This window comes from Bicyclus anynana, chromosome 3, assembly GCF_947172395.1.
Source record: "Bicyclus anynana chromosome 3, ilBicAnyn1.1, whole genome shotgun sequence".
Taxonomy (NCBI): Eukaryota; Metazoa; Arthropoda; class Insecta; order Lepidoptera; family Nymphalidae; genus Bicyclus; species Bicyclus anynana.
The window spans coordinates 5,717,678-5,739,360 of NC_069085.1; the positions used below are offsets into that span (position 1 = coordinate 5,717,678).

General features: G+C 32.7%; 1 protein-coding gene across 1 annotated transcript in view; it reads right to left on the minus strand.

Annotated features, from left to right (window-relative positions):
- LOC112052484 (alpha-tocopherol transfer protein) overlaps positions 1-15,742 on the minus strand; it is a 44,226-nt gene extending 28,484 nt beyond the window's left edge. The window contains exon 1 of the mRNA XM_052891198.1: positions 15,601-15,742. The gene's annotated coding sequence lies outside the window, so the exon portion shown is untranslated. The remainder of the gene's footprint in view (positions 1-15,600) is intronic.
- Positions 15,743-21,683: the final 5,941 nt, after the last annotated feature.

Consider the following 21,683-nt stretch of genomic DNA (forward strand, 5'->3'; position numbering starts at 1 on the left):
TTTTTTTAACGTATATGGGTATCAAATTCAAATGTTCAATAAAAGGATTTCAAAATGGAGCCAAGCTTTCGACTCTACCTAAAGAGTCTCTCTATCATATCGTATAATGTTCTACGTGAATCCCAAACACACTTTATAGTCCCAAACTTTGGTTTTATAAAGTCACAGACGACTAAACTGATTTAAAAAAAAATGCATGCATTGGATAGAAGCAGGCGTTACTTTGCAGAAGTTCATCATGAATATACATATAATAATTTGTTTATTTTGCTATCATCTGTGAAAAGCTGACGAACCCATTTGACAACGTCACCCAAGCCCGACAAAATACTGTCGACTTAGCATCCCTAGGAGATGTTGCACGTTGTAGAATCAACTGCTCCGGTTTCGGGGTAAAACGTACGTAGAGAGTATATTTAAAAAATGCATGCCTTTGAACCGATTTTAATAAAACAAACACTTTAACCTGAAACTACCACACTAAATTAGTGGAAAATGCAAACAAATTGTTTAGCCATTTCTATGTTCTATGTAATTTCTATGTTTAGCACAAACACACGTTTACGATTTTGTTATTAGTATACGTAAACCGTAAACGTATATGGATTAGTTTTATTTGAGTTTGATCCTTTGGTTGATCATAATCCTTTTTTCAATTCTCCAATCCACCTAACAAAAACAAGAAAAAAATGCCTTGCTTATCAAATTGCTTAATATAACACAACGTATAATTGTCTAATATACATATAATGGAAGATTAGCCACAAAAATTAAAACCGAACTAAAATAGAACACCTACAAATATTAAAATATTTAAATTTCGTTCTTTTTTTGATATTTTTTGTATACCTAAGTATCTATTTTGTTTTATTTTTTGTTTATAGGTACGTATATGGTTGTTAATTTACCTAATAAGATTTAATCGTTTCCTCTACATTATATTATTTAAAATGAAATCCTCACATTTTATACATTAAATACATTACAACTACTATACTACATCATCATCATCATCATATCAGCCGATGGACGTCCACTGCAGGACATAGGCCTTTTGTAAGGACTTCCAAACATAACGATACTGAGCCACCTGCATCCAGCGAATCCCTGCGACTCGCTTGATGTAGTCAGTCCACCTGGTGGGGGTCGGCCAACACTGCGCTTACTAGTGCGGGGTCGCCATTCCAGCACTTTGGGACCCCAACGTCCATCGGTTCTTCGAACTATGTGCCCCGCCCATTGCCACTTCAGCTTCGCAACTCGGTAAGTTATGTCGGTGACTTTGGTTCTTCTGCGGATCTCCTCATTTCTGATTCGATCACTCAAAAAACTACGCAGTATTTAAAATTTTTCCCTATGCTTATTAATTTAGTGATGAATTTTTTTTATAAATGGCACGTCACAAAAAATCCAATTATCGAAATGATCGAAAGATTATAATCTGCACGCGTTGAGGCTAACACTAAAATTCAATCTATCAATTTCTTATACCATTGATAGTAATCAAATTTTATAACCTTGAGAAGCCGATTTAACCATGGGTCAAATGACGCAATCACACACGTGACTAGTGCCTACCTACCATTAAAATTATATTATTATAGTCAATCGAAATAACTTTTCGATAGTTTTCATTTTAATAACTTCAAAATAGCCGACCTTTAAAAGGTTTTTAATTTTTATGATAAATCTTACCCTACCCACGTCGTAAAAGTAAAATTGATACTATAAATTGGAAATACAAATCTATGGCGATTTCGTCTATTTCAAAAATTTTCAATATAATAAATTGGGATTGGGATGGCTAAAAACGCCATGTCTCAACTTGCGATTAAGATTTGGAATAAGATTCATAAGATTTGGAAGGACAAGAAGATATCTTTAAACACCAAAACACCTCGGGAGGATTCTCGAATACTTCGGTCACATTACCAGGAGAGAAGGAGATAACTTAGAGAAACTGGTTATAACTGGCAAAATGGAAGGGAAGAGACCTCGAGGACGTTGGTCAGATCAAATCCGCACCACTCTTGATACAAAAGTACACGAAGCTCTACAAACCTACGATATCGTGAGGGAAAAAGTCGTGAATATGTGATAGGGGTCACGACTCTCAGTAATGAAGAACACGACGCGAAGAGAGAGAATGAGACATCAGAAAGCAGTTTAATTGCTAATTAGCTACATTGTTGATTAATGCGTTTTCTTAATAATACTGTGATTTTTATTTTTTTCACACTTAATAACATCCAAGGTTCACACAACACAAGAAACGCTGTTGAGAAGGAAGTATCTCAAGGCGTTGAGGTCATTTTCCTTAATATTTCACTACTATGTAAAATACATACGCTAAAAAGGTTTTGAATGCATGATAATTAAAAAAAGCTAATAGTAATATTATTTGTTTTTGTTTGCTTTGCTATCAAAACGTTATTATGAACAACGATTAAAGAATAAGATGTATTTAATAAAAAAAATCTTTCCGATATAAGAAAAAATCTATCACATTATTATTGCTTTTAGTTAACCATTATTTTTACTCTCTAGCGGACGCCCGCGACTTTATCCGCGTGGAATTTAGTTTTTCATAAATCCCGCGGGAACCATGGACTTTTCCGTAATGAAAAATATTTCCATTCCAATATTCAGCCAAATCGCTTCAGTAGTAGCGGCGCTAAAGATCCATAAACATCCATCCATACCACATCCAAACAAATATCCATACAAACTTTCGTGTTTATAATATTTATTGATTATAGTTAGAAAAACAGTAATCAGCTGACTGTAGAGTGTTCGCCACAATTGTTTACTAAATAAGATACCTAAGCAGAAACATGGTATAATATTCTTATCTACATTACATACATACTCTCCACCTGTTTGGTCGATACATAATTCGTATGGCGAAAGCTAACTCAACAAACCTTTAAATTGATTATTAGTTGGTAGTAGTAATAGTTATAAGTTATAATACTTATAACTGTTACTGGTATATGTAAACTTTCAAGCCCTATTTCACCACTTTTTGAATTTTAAAAATTTTTGAATCCCATTATATTTTGTATTTTTTTTTTTGATTTATGAATAAATTTTTAAAACTGTAACTCTACAAATTAAGGACTTTCTTTACAAACTTTCAACCTCTATTTCATATTTATTTTCGTAATAAAAAGTATCTTATAACCTTCTCCGTATTAAGGTCTTAAACCGTGCCAAGTTTCATTTGAATTCATTTTGTAGTTTCAGCGTGATGCCCGAATAACAAAAAAACACGGGCAGACAGACAGACAGACACAAAATCGAAAAAATATATTTTTAGCTTTAGTATCGATTATATAATGCCCCCAAACATAAATTTTCAAAATATCTTCAATGTACAGAATGTACAAAATGTACAGAATCGTATTATAAGTATAGATTCTAGATGGCGCTAGTAGTACTCTATGCCACGGTAACGTTTGGTGTTACAAAGTGGTATAAGTAAAATCTCGAATTGCGAATAAATGTACAGAATTCGACCAGTTTTAATAGAAGTATAGATGATAATACCTACTCACAACAGATAATACAAACAAACAATATTTATAGTAATTCTAAAATTAATGTTAAATATAACTTTAAGATTCTTTACCTGAATCCAAAAACTGTAATTTTAAAACGTCTAAAAACACTATGTAATTTTTATTGAGCATAATCTCATAATCAGCTCTATGTTAATATGCAACATTTGATTGCATTAATTGCAGTTAGCTTAGGTATAATATTTCACATTAATGACCAAAAAACTCAAATGAAAAACGACCTTCAGACCTTACAGGTACTTTAAAACTTTTAAAGGGCATTTTTATTTTCATAATATTATTATAAAATGTTTACATATTACGAGTATAGATACCTAGTGTATGGTATTTTTTAGACTAAGTACTATATTTTCTACATTATTGTTTTTTTAATAAAGCAAAACATCTGGAAGTTCTTAAACAATATTGTTTACCAATATTAAAATCCCAACTCGATTTTCTATCTCTACTTCAAATTTCAGGTGATTCTGTTTAGTAGCCGAAGCGTGAAAGATTAACAAACATTCATACCATCAAAATCATCAGGTTTTCGCAAATCTCGGTAATCCATGGATTTTTCGGTATAAAAAGTAGACTATGTGTTAATTAAGAGTAAAATCTATTTCCATTTGAAATTTCAGCCAAATCGCATCAGTAGTAGCGGCGTTAAAGAGTAACAAATATCCATACAAACTTTCGCGTTTATAATATTAGTAGAATAGGATAACGAAAGGAGTAAAATGGGGTACATATATAATCTATTTCTTATGTACCTGTTTATTCGGTGCCAATTTACTACTATTACGATAAGGTAATTACCATATTGTATTGACTAAATCTATGGTAATTACATTTGTACAAGAGGACTGACAAGCTTAGATAATTAAATCAAATATTTAAAGTTCACACTTCTCATTATGGATACATATTGATTCTATAACTGTCTCTTTAGCTCAGTGGTTACTATATACGACTTCGGATCACGGATTCGAGCCCTGGGTAAGACTATGGATATACTCAGAGTCTTTCTTCTAAAGTGTTTAGTAAAATTTATCTGCCCGCGGTTGGGATATTGGTGGTGCTACGCCTCTGTGCTTCGGAGAGCACGGTAAGCCGAGCACTTGACTGTTCTCCTAGGCACCGGTCACTATCATTAACATCTGACAGTCGTTAAATTTAAGCGTGGTGGATCTAAGCTCCATAATCCTCCCCTATAAGAACCTTAAACTGTAGTGGTCCATTAAAATAAGCTAATAAAGATGATTTGCGAAGAGTAAATTAATGAAAATGTAACATGGACCTAAAAATATATTTTTTTTATCGCATCTCACCTGTCACCTGTTGCTAAGTGATTGCATTCACCCATAATCATTTACAGCACAAGAATGAATGAATTGAATGAAAGATGTATTTATAGAATCTAGATGATGAGATCTTAGAATAACTTTATACTATATAACCTTATAGAGCCGTGATATGATCTCTGCCTCCGATTCCGGAGGGCGTAGGTTCGAATCCGGTCCGGGGCATGCACCTCTAACTTTTCAGTTGTGTGCATTTTAAGAAATTAAATATTACGTGTCTCAAACGGTGGAGGAAAACATCGTGAGGAAACCTGCACACCAGAGAATTTCCTTAATTCTCTGCGTTTGTGAAGTCTGCCAATCCGCATTGGGCCAGTGTGGTGAACTATTGGCCTAACCCCTATCCTTCTGAGAGGAGACTCGAGCTCAGCAGTGAGCCGCATATGGGTTGATAATGATAGAACGTTATTAAACACGATCATTTGCTCAAAAAACAGTAAACAAGCGTCATAGTTTGCTTTAATTTCAACTCTACCACTTTAATATATCATTGTAACCGATACAACACGACCTTGAATATTGTACAACACATACGAGGTCTGTGATATAAAAACCCGTACCCGAGGAACCTGTAGGCCCGTGAAAAAATCAAAAACCGGTTGGCGCATTAAATAACAATAAAATTGAAACAGATACTCCTTCAAGTATGTTATGAAGGCATAAACAAAAACATCTAGAACAAAAAGCTATCGCAGATAACATAATATGTTATTTTAATTGCGTGTTAATTTAAGATTTCGTATAGTTTAACTAATTTAAAGTAATACTAGCGGATGTCAGCGACATCGTCCGCGATAAAATCGGTTTTTAATCTTTCATCCCAATTTTACCCCATTGCATTTTTATTTTAGTTAATATACATATAAATGAAACATCACAAAATCTCGCAAACCACCTTACATACAACGATAGAATTTGGCAGGGACGTAGTTTACAGTCAGTAGACGTCCGCTAAGAACGGATTTTGAAGGAGGGCCGGATTAAGGAGGCGGATGAAGTCGCGGGCGTCCGATAGTAATGTACGAGTATAATTTATATGTATTTATTTTTAAAGAGGTAATTTGTGGTGTTATGGGGGTAATCTCTGGGTCAACTTAACCGATTTAGAAAATTCTTTTACCACTAGAAAGCCACGTTATTTGTGAGTCTCATAAGCTATATTTTATCCCCGTATTCTTACGGGAATGGGAACTACGCGGGTAAACCCGTTCATCGAGGCATCAGTTAGTAGTCAATATACGAGTATCTACGAATTACCATGAATTTATTAAAAAAAAACTAGACTTAATACACTAAAAATTTTAACCCCTCAACCCTATATGAATTAAATTAAAAAAAAATGTTTGAACACATACTTTTGAAAAACAAATGTTTAATTATAATTTTATGGTTTATGCACTCATTTTCAATAAAACTTGAAAATTAGGACTATCCCAAAAACATTCAACCCCAATTTCACTATTTAAAGCTTTGACACAAGAATTAGCTTAATGTTCTGCTCCAAGGTTCAACCCTTAACAAGGTTTATCTAAATCGTTTCAAAGGTAAATATTGTGAAAAAGTAACAGACAATCGTTTCTGTTCTTTTTCACGATATTTACCTCTAAACTGAATTTGATAAACCTTGGATCTGTCTGAGACAGACAGGTAGACTTTCTTTAGCATTTATAATATGTGTATGAGTATAGAATTTGTTTTTGATTTATAAACCGTGACACCATTTTATCAATCAAATCAGAATTATCTTTAATCGTGTTTTCGCGTTAATAAGAACCTTTTAGGTTTTACAAAATGCAAACATAACATGAATATATTTGTATTGTTGAATAAAATACACGCATGTGTTAAGCCCTGGGTAATTTATGTTATAAAAGTGATACAATAAAACATCACAAAAGACTGCACAAATTCAATGGAAGTCAAGAAATCTCCAACATATTACGGAACAATACGAAAAATTTGCAACTCATAAGCTTGGGTGAGGAAATATAATACATACGACGAGAAAGTGGAGAAACCAATTCAGTTATATTTATTTACTGAAATAAAAAAAATGTCCAAAAGAACTAATCTCTAAATTATATACAAAGCCAATTAAACTATATCCTAATTATTATTATTGAACAAATACAATGGCCATGATTACCTCAGGTGACAACTTACGACGTAAGAGCGCGGCCCGCATTCGCACGAGACTTTTTTTAACGGACGTCGTCCGTCCAAAAAAGCGTCCAAATATACTATGAAGTTAGGAGTGTGCAATATGTAATTTGGTGGTTACAAATGGTTCTGGATCTCAGATTCTGGAAAAGTTAGGAGCCTGATATTTGGGTAAATGATATTTCAAAGTGTTAGCTTCGTTATGACTATACAAAATACACAATTTGTAAAACTTTTCTCGATAGTTTATTTTTTTGAAAAATACATGTTTTGCTCACATTTTGCTTTCAATCTCAGGAAAAGCAAACTTATTTACTTAAATTTTTGTTTTGTATAGAAAATTAGGTATATATCTTGAACATGGCCATGGAACATGTTTTTCGTTATGTTGTTTAATTATTTGCAATTAGGTAAAAATGGTTTTGGCGCTCACGTCATAAAATTTGCGTCGCGCGTCAATCGCTCCGTGCTTTTCACTCACGTGAAAGTCATAATTCGGCGTCTCGCTTGCGCTTCGAATTTTATCCATATCGTACCGACGTGCTGCGCGCTCTTAAATGAAGTTCTATTTCCAAAGCCCAAAACTGAAAATGCAACTCTGCTCGAACAAAAGCGTTCTGTTTTAAAAACGCTGTCGTGTGAACATATAATTGGGAATGCATTTGGTGTATTTGAACGCTTTTTTACGTCCGTTAAAAAGCCCTCGTGCGAATGAGGGCTAAGAGGGTATTCAGATTTCAGCCAATCAAAGGCCACATAGTTGGTTCGGTCATATTTCTCACTAACGAGGCATTGATTGTATGGATGTAGATTCCTAACCATCTGGTATGTGAGGAACTCGTACTGTTATTGTGTTAACGGAACATAATAGGGTAGTTGACTCATATCAAATTTAATCTAAACAATATTAATTTAGCTACATGAAATAATGGTCCAAAATATATCGATACTAATTAATAAATGATTTCTTATAAGACTTAATTTAAAAATCGTGTATTTTTCATATTTTCCAAACGTCAAAAACGTTGTCGTCCATTTTGTGACGTCACAACGTTACTTGATGTACTAAACGTCAAACTAATAATTGATATAGTGGATTAGTTGAATTTATATAAACCATCATGACCGACGGGCGTTTTGCTTCGTATTGTCAAAAACATATTAATTAAAAACTAAAAGTATCATGTAATAATCACGTCTCAAAAAAATGTGATTTTTTTTCTTTCAATCTAGTAGAACGATAATGAACTATTTAAGACCATTTAAAACAAATTGTCAACTAGCCTATTCTTGAGACTCACGCTTTAACCGGCGAAAAAAACTTTGTATTAGTCAATAAGGAACAAAATCTGTATGAATATGATATGAATAATTCGTTTAGCCCACAAATTTGCTAGCGTGAGAATCGCACAACTAATTACGAGGTATTTTTAATAATATAAAACATAAAATAAACTTAATAGGCATGATGACAATGATATATTATTTTTTTAAGATGTTCTGGTAGATAAGCTTAATATTGACAAATTATTACATGAAATGCTATGATTGTCTGGATGTCTATAAAATAAACAAGATTGTAAAATTTCAAAAGATGAAATTCATATATTTTTAGCTGCCTTACATTTAATGTGACATTTTTCATTAAATACAAACATAAACACACAAATAACAAAGATATTTGTAATTTACGCTTACAAATTTAATAATCTCTCTCAGCGACGACGTCATTCTTTCGTGCCATTTACTTTGGGGTGTTTTTAGCGATCCGTGGCAGCCCCGCAAAATTGCCTTTAAACCCTTGTAGCTCCGAAAGAAATGATTGCAGTTATCTTGTAACTTCTACTAAATTGCTTTACTATGAAACCATACTCTTAATATTTACACTCTTAATATATATACTCTTAATATATACATTTTATAAAACCATCGTCATTCCTATTAAAATGACTCAATAATCACAGTTGTTATAGAATATAGTTCACAGATCGCACGATACAATGTCTGCATGTGATTATAAATGTAATAAGTAAGAAGATAATAATTGTGTTCATGGTATAATAGCTGGCAATTACCTTGTTATTTAATCCTAATATCATATTTTGTAGACAATTATCAATTATCCCACAGTTTCTTTAAAACTACTTTCATCTACACCAATATCATTGTTTGTAACAGGCTCCCAAAAAATGTGGATCTCACCAAGAATATTTCTTGTAGACAATGATATTAAATACTGTGTTACTAGTGCATGAAAAATGAGGCGCTCTAAAGCGGAAATTTATAGTCAACTCAAAGTTAGTTGTGGTCAACATCAACAACGAACATTATTTAAAAAACTACTGTGTCCCGTAATTAATGGATAAAACGCAAATGGTAGATACACTTCCTAATTATCTAAAACTACTTTGAATAGTTTTCCAAAAATCCCTAGAGTTATATAATGATTTATTTATTTTGCTATCATCCGCGAAAATTCGGCGAACCCATGCGACAACGTCACCCAGGTCCGACAAAATACTCTCTACGTACGTTTCACCCCGAAACCGGAGCATCCTCAGGAGATGTTGACTCTACAACGTGCAATTGCAAAGTGTCGTTTTCGACCTCATAATATAAGCGATTTATCTCGCATCGCATTGCGAGATAAATCGCTTATATTATGAGTATCTTGGCAACGCCCACCTCTTGCCCCACCTACTTTTTGGTCTATAAAAGACGAAGCAAAGGTCGAAAACGACACTTTGCAATTGCACGTTGTAGAGTCAACATCTCCTGAGGATGCTCCGGTTTCGGGGTGAAACGTACGTAGAGAGTATTTTGTCGGACCTGGGTGACGTTGTCGCATGGGTTCGCCGAATTTTCGCGGATGATAGCAAAATAAATAAATCATTATATAATCATGATGAACTTCCGCAAAGTAACGCCTGCTTCTATCCAATCCCTAGGGTGACCAAGGTATATTTTTTTTTTCAAAATTTTCTTTCTTGAATCAGTTTTTTATTCGGATATCTGTTTTTTGTTCGGAAAATTCCGAAAAATAAAATTTAACTTGGTCACCCTAGCGATTTTTGAAAAATTATTCAAATTAGTTTTAGACAATTAGGTGGTGTATCTACCATTTGCTTGTTATCCATTAATTACGGAACACCCTGTATACATAAATATGTGAAATTAAAGACAATGTTGTGCATGTGTGCGCTTAGTCAGTATAGATATATTGTATACTGTGGCTCAGTGTTGTAGCCTAATATTCGGATCACTTTATGCGGTGATTTAGTAGAGACGTAACCGATCTATCTGATCTGAACCTAGATTATCTGAATTCAATGCGCCAGCAAATTTGAAAATGCTGATTGTTGCTTGTTTATATTTTTAATAAAAAAAAAATAACCAGTGGTGTAAAATACGTGATCAGCTTTGAATAGACAGATATTACAGAAGATTAAATATATTCTAATAACGTTACATGTGAAAGACTATAAAAAAAAGACACACAAAGAAAAGATAATTAAATAAAAAAATTAAATAAAAAAAATTAAATAAAAATAAGAAAAAAATTGATCGAAAATCTTGTACTTCAAATAGGTCCGACAAAAGAACAACTTGTGGGTAATATAAAAAGGACGATTTTAAGCCACCTTCAAGTCATTGAGCCACTGAATGCTTGAATGAATTGCTTGAATTACTATACGTATAACAAAATGCAATAAAAGACCTTCGACTATCGTGTCGAAATGTCGCCAGTACTATCATTATATTCCACTGATGAACATAGTCTATATCACCTATATCTATATGCTTGTGAGTGAGTCTAGGGCTGTGTTCAGTACAGTTTTGTATACTTTCCATAAAGGGACGCTCTGATAAATAGTTCACTTCATTAATTATACAATCAATTCATCAGTCTTTCTTGATTAGTTGGAGGGGAATGGAAATATTGGTCATATTGAAAAAAGATATGGCAAATGTTCTTTAAAAAAATAACTTAAATATAAAATAAATAGGATATGATAAAATTGACGATGTGGTTCGTAATAACAACAATAATTATAAAATCATTTAAAATAATTTGACATTTTCCAAGAATAATATTATTTCTCTTGTCATTACATCCAAGCTAGCAAATTAACCATTTCCTGATTAAATATTATGTGATTGTATTATCAATGAAGTGAACTATTTACCAGATCGTACGTTTATAATATACTTACAGAAAAGGAGATGGTCCATTTCAGATCCACTCTTGTACTCCGTATCATTAAAATTTAAAGAATACAAGGATCTTATTAAAATTTATTAAAGTAAATAAATGTTACTAAATAAAAAGAAATAAATAAAATTAAAACCCAAGTTTTTGAGTTATATAAAGATGGCGTCCTTAAAGCAACTATGACATGACAATTGACAGCAAACGTCAAATCGATTACTCCATTGAATCATCCGCCATTATTACCCGTATTAGTGTTGCATTTCTTGTAAGATAATGAATATTATTTCGAAAGAATTAAAGTAAATTCGTAGATTTGTATAATCAAAAATAGTTAAAAATATTTTCTTTTATTTCCGCCAGGGTACAATGACTAGACCTGGGCTCCATACAATTTTGGACCATCTCCTTTCAGTAATTTACAGTAAGAAGTCATTACTTGTTTTTCACAAACATTTTACGGGAACAAAAGTGTCTTTTATTCGTATCATTTCGTCATAATGCAAATAATGGAAACATTGAGTAACTTTGCATGGCATTTTAAAATGATTGATGGTATGCTAACCCTGACAAAATTCTCTGATACGAGTACCTACATTAAGAACGAGCGCACACCGGCGTTAAAATAGAATTTATTAAAATATGATGAAACAAAACGCTAACCAGATCAAATATTTATATCTTTGTAATTAATATTGTAATGAAACATGAAATTTCCTTTTCCGTTACAAGTTATCTACCCGTTTTTGAGAGTAGAATTTTAAATATCAAAAATAAAACAAGAGTTTATACGTATTTAAAAAAAAATCACGTTAGCTTAAGCTCATAATATATTCGGTGATTTTTTGTATACATTTGAATTCCTAATCAGACTACTAATAGCAGTGTGTCACCAGCAATTTCTATAACTAGATGATGCCGCGCGGTTTCACCCGCGTGGTTCCCGTTCCCGTAGAAATATGGGGATAATATATAGCTTATAGCCTTTCTCGATAAATGTCCTAAGATTAGCGCGTTCAATCAAACAAACAAACAACTCTTCAGCTTTATAATATTAGTATATATACGTTTGCTATGAGAGAATTATACAACACATGTTTTATCCTTTAATCGATCGCCCCTGACTCAATTGAAAATTCTGCGATCAAGTGGGGCATAGTTTTAGATCTCTATTGCGGAAGGGTAAACCGCTTCGTAACGTAACGCGTTACGGCGCCACTCTGACTAGCTTCCGTCTCTCTCACGCACACGGCAGTAGGTTTAAGTTATTACTTCTATCGAACGTCCCAAGTCAAACACGTTTTTTTTTGGAGGTGTCATAATTTATTAAATTTGTACGCTAATTTGTTACTTAATTACCATTGTAATGTAATTAAATTACTTGTTAAGTTAGCAGTATACATTGGGAAACGTACTAGACATCACGGAATTCCAAAGGAAGGGTTCATCTCCTTAAATTATGTATCAAATACGGCTTAGTCATTTACGTTATTAAAGATATTAAAACAATCATGGTCCTCTGTAACCTCAGACCAATTATCGTATAGGTCCTGCCTCGCTAGACGTTACATTTCTGTCAAATATATGGTCAACGATCTAATGCGAGTATAAAAACTGTCTCTATAGAATCGATGTTAAATAGTTGTAATCGTGTTCGTCGGTTAAAGAGCTCCGAAAAAATACCTTTTTGTATAATTTAATTGTGTAAAAAACGGGCAAAACCTTCTAGTTTAGTATAAGATACATACAAAATCTAAGCTCGTTTTCTTCAGAAAATGACAGACAATTTTGTTCGTAACTATGAGCGATACAGGTCCTTCTATAATTGGTCTGAGTCTGTAACCCGTCAATAAAAGACGCTCCCTGTATGTTCAAGTCATTCTGACTAATGTTTGCACTCACCTGTACACGCATGGCACTTCTATACGTATACTATACGCTACAGTTGCATGTATAACCGGCGTCAAGGTCAGGCCGCTCGCCGTTGACCGATGATGGACGGCCGGTAACACACACATACGCGCTTCAGGGTGCTTACACCGAACAACATACGCCTATCACGACGTTAATGCGAAGAGATTTGTTGATTTGAACAAATTCTTTGTTTTTCTTAATTAAGTAGTATTCAGTTTCATTGAATTGTTTGTGTTTATCTTAATTTCGTTGTATATAGCATCGCAATTGAGGTGTACAATGCTGATTTGATATCTTTCAATTCTGTTTTGAAATTCGATTTTCAAACATTTTTGTTTCTTTGAAACGTACTAGACATCACGGAATTCCAATGGAAGGGTTCATCTCCTTAAATTATGTATCAAATACGGCTTAGTCATTTACGTTATTAAAGATATTTCGTTGTATATAGCATCGCAATTGAGGTGTACAATGCTGATTTGATATCTTTCAATTCTGTTTTGAAATTCGATTTTCAAACATTTTTGTTTCTTTCATTTGTGTATTCTGGAGCCTAAACTATATTAAATTTTTTATAAATAACAATGAGTGTTTCTTTGTTTATTTTCTACGCATATCTCAATCATTCTTGATAGGTGACTTATTCCTGGGAAGTTTTAGAATTAGTACAAATATTTTAAAAATTAGGTGACCGATTCTTTAATTACCCTTGCATAACAGTTTATAAATGCTACCAATTACCTACTCACTATAGATTTTTTTACTTGCAGTAGCACTTTTTTTAAACGAATATTTTTTTTTTTTATACAGCCTTGATGATTGGCAGTGGCTTGCTATTCGAAAAATTATGAGCTACGATCCACTATGGGTTACGATCGAGCAAAGAGAAAAAGTGTTTTTTGTCATGAAATTATTATTGTCAAACATCAGTCAGGAAGTGAACGTCGTTGAAAAGGGTGTTACGCCATCTGTTCGGTCATTAAGACCTCATAATTCTAAAATCTCTTCCAAAATCTAACTCTCTAAAATCTCTTCTAAAATCTTTTCCAAGATTTAACTCTCTAAATCTCTTCCAAAATTCAACTCTCTAAAATCTCTTCCAAGATTTAACTATCTAAATCTCTTCCAAAATCTAACTCTCTAAAATCATTTCCAAGATTTAACTCACTAAATCTCTTCCAGTAAGTAGTTAACTCTCTAAAAACTCTTCCAAAATCTAACCTCTAAAATCTCTTGCCAGATTTAAGTCTCTAAATCTCTCCCGAAATCTAATTCACTAAAATCTCTTCCAAAATTTAACTCTCTGAAATCTCATCCCAAATTTAACTCCCTAAAATCTCTTCCAAAATCTAACTCTCTAAAATGTAGATTAACGACGACATATAAGTGTGTGTGAGTCTAAGGTTTACCCTTGCAAGAAAGAGATTGGTCATATGTCTCAGAAATTGGATCTTAATTATACCCTTTTTAGGAATGTTTTATGTCAGATGTCAAAACAAAAAATACGAGTAAGCTAAATAAAGAAATATTTTGTTTACATAAAATATGAAATGTTTTACTTAATTGGTATTGATATTAAGAGTATATATTTGTAACGGAAAACTACGGAATGCAAGGCTAGAAATTATAGCCAGCTGATTGTTGTACGCAAGAAATAAATGATCCATTTTTTCAATACACAAGAAATTAATGGGTAGGGTGGTTATAAGATATTTTCCTATAAACAACTTTAATAATAAACAATAATGAACTAAGAATTAAGACCTCTATCTACTGTATCTACTTTCCTATTTTTAAAATTTTCATCTAATTATAACTACTATTATTTTCGAAAATTTTCTATGTTTAAATGTTAGTTTAAATAAGTTTCATAATAGTTTCTACGGAAAATAGTCCGTATAACATACAAAGAGCAATTGTATCTATTCAATTAACCTTATCAAAGTATAACTGACATTTGTATCTAGGACGCGATTGATAATGGCTATCGTTCATAAATCGTAATTGTATATTTGTTAATTTTTGTCATCGTACATAAACTATATCACGGGCCTTCATATTAAAAGCGATTTTTTAATCTCGGACAATAATTGCAATCGAAGAATACAATAGACATAATTTTCTGTTATCATTAATAAATTCAACTGTCAACACAAGATAAGCTGCTCAGATAAGGACTAGGGAATAAAAGTATTGAAATTTTCACAATACCGGTTAAAGTTCAAACGCTTTAGCCATCGTATTTAAATGCCTAGGTCATTGAACGAACCTTGCGAGCGAAGGCAGACCAAAGAGCCTTCGAACGACAATGGAGAGCACAAAGAGAAATACGTTTTAAAAGAAAATTTTTATCATAAACAGTGTGTACCTACAAAGAATAATAAACACTTACAAAGGTTTATGTTATGATGCGATATACAAACACACAAGCACAGCACGTGTCGACGTCTATACGGTACGAGTCACTCCGGCGCAGTGCCTTTAACTTGCGTCTATATTCCCATAATATTTGCACGGTGCACCCAAGTAACTAAATATATTAGGGCGGCCAAAATTTCGTAACATCAATCCGGGACGAAGACTGAACTATATAAAGAGTATATAATAACTAATGTTTTATGTCAGATGTCAAAACAAAAAATACGAGTAAGCTAAATAAAGAAATATTTTGTTTACATAAAATATGAAATGTTTTACTTAATTGGTATTGATATTAAGAGTATATATTTGTAACGGAAAACTACGGAATGCAAGGCTAGAAATTATAGCCAGCTGATTGTTGTACGCAAGAAATAAATGATCCATTTTTTCAATACACAAGAAATTAATGGGTAGGGTGGTTATAAGATATTTTCCTATAAACAACTTTAATAATAAACAATAATGAACTAAGAATTAAGACCTCTATCTACTGTATCTACTTTCCTATTTTTAAAATTTTCATCTAATTATAACTACTATTATTTTCGAAAATTTTCTATGTTTAAATGTTAGTTTAAATAAGTTTCATAATAGTTTCTACGGAAAATAGTCCGTATAACATACAAAGAGCAATTGTATCTATTCAATTAACCTTATCAAAGTATAACTGACATTTGTATCCAGGACGCGATTGATAATGGCTATCGTTCATAAATCGTAATTGTATATTTGTTAATTTTTGTCATCGTACATAAACTATATCACGGGCCTTCATATTAAAAGCGATTTTTTAATCTCGGACAATAATTGCAATCGAAGAATACAATAGACATAATTTTCTGTTATCATTAATAAATTCAACTGTCAACACAAGATAAGCTGCTCAGATAAGGACTAGGGAATAAAAGTATTGAAATTTTCACAATACCGGTTAAAGTTCAAACGCTTTAGCCATCGTATTTAAATGCCTAGGTAATTGAACGAACCTTGCGAGCGAAGGCAGACCAAAGAGCCTTCGAACGACAATGGAGAGCACAAAGAGAAATACGTTTTAAAAGAAAATTTTTAACATAAACAGTGTGTACCTACAAAGAATAATAAACACTTACAAAGGTTTATGTTATGATGCGATATACAAACACACAAGCACAGCACGTGTCGACGTCTATACGGTACGAGTCACTCCGGCGCAGTGCCTTTAACTTGCGTCTATATTCCCATAATATTTGCACGGTGCACCCAAGTAACTAAATATATTAGGGCGGCCAAAATTTCGTAACATCAATCCGGGACGAAGACTGAACTATATAAAGAGTATATAATAACTAACTGCGTAACGCTGAGCAGTAACCCTTTCTCCTTAACTTCTTATGGATCATATTGTTATAATAAATGACATGTCTCCTAATAAAGAATGTTCTAAAACAGTTTAGATAAAAAAATATTGCGACATACATTTGAGGCAAAAGTCTCCAATTGAATAAAATAAAAATTCAAAAGCTTTGAATATAATTATTATTGAATCCAACACGAAACAGCCGAAAATTCAGCTGTTATTCGGAGTTCACACTACAAAATTAAATAATTAGTGGATACATTTTAATCATCCTAACTTTTTTCACGTGGTCATTATTTGTATAATGCCAATGCATAAGTTTAAGCAATGTGTTAAAAAACATTTACTTAGTCGAAGGTTACTACACCATTGATAAGTTCCTTAATGATAAAGGTGGTTGGAGGCCATTGAATCAGCTTCCACCCTAACAAAGTAAGTAAAATTATAAGATGTTATCAATTGTAAATTTGAGCAACTGTTGAGTTTCTTGCCGGCTCTTCTCAGTAAAACCTGCCTACCGAACCGGTGGTTGAATCTTTACAAAGGGTCAAGTGACGTTTCAAAAGTGAGCCTAGTTGAAATAAATGTTTTTTTTAATATAGTTAAATTGGGATAAGTTAGCTTACCTTCCCATTGATTTCTAACTTTTTCCTATATTGTCATATCAAGACTCACTCACATTAGAGACGAATATCGCATTCCATGGATTCACCGTACGAGTGCCGGGTCCATCGCGTGGCAAAGAGAATAACTCCGACAAGGTGAAGAACTTGTGGTTAAGGATATCCTTAACAGTTAACTAACACTCCCCTTCTCCGCTTTCTCCCTGCCTAGCCTTTGGAATTTATTCATTAGAATTTTCCCGAAAATTTCCGCTGAATTCGTAGAAGTAGTTAACCCTACATTTCATCAAGGCAGAACCTACACCAACAACGAATTACGAATATACGAATCACATCCAGTTCATACGTTCAGCCGTGATATACACGCGATGAATCACGCCTTTGTTTTAAATATACTAATGAGTTAACTTCCGAGTTCTGCCACTCACTATTAATGTCGAAAAAAGTAATCGTATTTTATTTTTGCATTATATAAAGCGGTAATTTGAAAATCTCACCACTTTAATGTCTCTAATTTCATTTTTACCGTATTTTTCTGTTTAAAAATTCTTGGAACATTTGATGAGCTTTCTTAGTATAATATAATCTTAGCATAATCATGTTAAAAACTTCTAAAATTGCAAATAAATTTACATAAAGAGTAAAAATCTTGGAAATTAACTACTTAATCAGAATATAATGATAAAATATGAAGGTTGAGAGAACACCGCAATACATTCAACCTTCAAAGCTTTAATTTTAAGTTCAGAAATATTTATAATAGGAACAACATAAAGTAAGTAATCTATACTTATAATAAATCTGTAGAGAGGTCAATTCTGTACACGAAATATATTTCCAAAATAACTATCAGGGGGTGATGAGTGATCGATTCTGACGCCATTGTCTGTCTGTCTGTCTGTATGTTCGTTATAGAAACAAAAATGACTCGACGGATTTTAACGAAACTTGGTACAACTATTCTTCATACTCCTGGGCAGGTTATAGTATACTTTTCATCACGCTACTATCAATAGGAGCAGAGCAGTGAAGGGAAATGTTGGGAAAACGGGAGAATTTTTACCTACGACGTCATTAGTTCGTGCCATTTTGTATGGGGCGTTTTTAAGGGATCCGCGGCAGCGCCAGGCTGCAGCTACAGCGGCTGGCTGTAGCTCCGAAAGTAATGATCGCAGATACCCTGTTACTTTTACTAAATTGCTTTACTATTAGCATACTCTTAATTTATATACAATTTAAAAAACTGTCATCATCCCTATTGGTTCAGTAATTTAAGCTACGGAACATACATACACTTTACACATATAGACGAAGACTTCCTCTTGGCTTTGCCGTAAATCCGTCATTGGGCAAACCAAGGGCGACTCTATCATTCCTTATCTTATTAGGATTAAAAAAACCTATGGACTACTTGTATTATATAATTTATAACATTAATAAATCAATAGGTACTTATCTTTATTAATAGTTATCTTTCATAGCCGCTAATGGTAAAAATGTCCACTTAAGACGCATTGAAGTTTTTTTATCAATTAGATACTCGTATTAGTTATTACGTATACTCGGATTTGATTGATTGACTTTTGCCAATGCAAATCGAATCTATACTAATATTATAAAGCTGAAGAGTTTGTTTCTTTGTTTGTTTGATTGAACGCGCTAATCTCAGCAACTTCTGGTCCGATTTGAAAAATTCTTTCAGTGTTAGATAGCCCATTTATCGAGGAAGGCTATAGGCTATATATTATTCCCGTATTCCTACGGAAACGGAAACCACGCGGGTGAAACCGCGCAGTGTCAGCTAGTATTAACAATATAATTATACAGTAGACTTAATACTCTCAAATCATACAAATTACTAAGTAGATATGAGTAGGTATTTGTAGAACTCCATTTTGAACCCGTGGCTATGGAAAATGAGAAAAATAATTGTTATTTTCCAGTGTTTTTCTTTGAAGTCTTTATTGTTGTACTTAGAATATTTAGGATAATAATCTTAATTCTTCTTAAAATATGTTATTTAATCTATATCTATACTAATATTATAAAGAGGTAAAGTTTGTAAGTTTGTAACAATTCTTTGAAATGGGGTAATCTTCGGTCTGGTCCGATTTTAATAATTCTTTCACCAGTAGAATGCTACGTTATCGGGGAGTGCTATAGGCTATATTTTATTTTTCTGTTATATGCGCGAATCTGAAGTGGCAATGAGCAAGCAACATAATTCGAAGAGCCGATGGACTTTGAGGTACTGGAATGGCGATTAGTAGAGAATCGTTTAATAAAAACTATTAATTGTTTATTAAGGCAGGCAAAAAAGTTTGATATAAGAAATTTAATTAAATTAACTCATTATTTAATATCAAATAGGTTTTTTCTACACACTACTAATAAATATAACCAGTTTTTAATGTTATGTATAATTTCTATACAACAACAACACAACACAACAACTGAACAATTATTTTAAACAAAAAAAGGGAAAAATACCATCATATTATAATGTCAAAGCGACTAGAACTCATCATGGAAAGTTTCAGTTGAATTCATCCAGTAGATTCAGAGTGATACATTTTTTTTTTAAAATGCTTGCATTTAACTAGTACGTAGAACCTCCTCCTTTTTGGAAGTCGGTTAAAAAAAGAAACAAGAAAGTTCTTGTTTCTTTTTTTAACCGACTTCCAAAAAGGAGGAGGTTCTACGTTCAGCTGTATGTATGTTTTTTTTTTAATAGATTAGTTAGTAGTGTAACTTCATGATGAAAATTTGAACATTCATAAATCAAGCAACAAAACTGATACAAAGATTTTTTTTAGTCCTTATCCTTGACACCAATGGGGGTAAGGAACAAAATAGTGGACCAATGGACCCTGGCAACATGCAGAATCGTAATCTGCATTCTATTCTGAGTTCCAAACTGTAAATAAAATGCTGTCCTCGAAATACACTCAATACCTTACAGCACCTGGTCTATGTAAATAAATTTAATGATGTAAAAAAAATAAAACTTAACCAAGCAAAACATTATAACGACCACTTTTTGTTCTGTAGGTAGGTACGTAAAAACAGTTTTTTTTTTAGGAAAAAAATATAATAAGTAGGTAATTGTGCTTATGATATTTCACAAAATTCTATTTTATAATAAAGAGCATAGTAATTTTAATAAAATTATATTATAAACAACATTTAGTGAATACACTTGTTATTTTATGGAATCTTGTTGTTTTTCTTATCATAACTTCTATAAAAAAGTGTGTGTCAGCTCAGACACACGAATAGGGTTTACTCTTTCAGATCGACTGTCTAAATAGGTGTATGTTGCCCCGCAGCATTCACTATGTACGTCTCAATACCTACACCTGAAAGGTGAAATGTGCGCATAATAGGTTGCGCACAAAAAACGTAACGCTGTCATTCGTTCATCGAATTTTACTGCCCATATTTATTTCATACCGGGGGCTATATAAGAAAAAAATATTCTTAAACTCCTTAACTCCAAAAATTGTATAAGTTCGAAAATTTACATCCCTAATGCTATTAATAACTATCATATTTTTTTGGGTTGGTAACGTGAAGTGACCAACCCAAAAAACTACAGTTTTCACACAAAAAATTATCAAAGCTTTTGCTTTCTTTATTTTTGGTGGCTAGTTTTCTTAGAGTATTATTTCATTTAAGAATTTTGGTTAGGTGCGTCCACTTTTTAATAAATTTGCCATGGTAGTGTTCATACTTTTTTTGTACACCAGAATCAGTGAATGTGAGATGAAAGTAAAAATTCTCCACTTCTAATTTAATGTAAAAACTACATGCATCCTGGGTTTTTTAACGATTGTGTTGTAAAAAGTTGTTGATAATCAAGTTACTAAGCCAAAAAAAATACAAACATTAAAAAGTTGTGATAATGGTAGTTATTAATAGCAAAAAGGGTGTCAATTTTCAAACGTAAACAATTTTTTTGTAACTTCAAAAAAATCGAAGTAATTTTTTTTACGAGTACCCACCAATATATATAAGACCGTGATATGACCTCTGCCTCTAATTCCGAAGGGTGTGGGTTCGAATACGATCCGGGGCATGCACCTCCAACTTTTC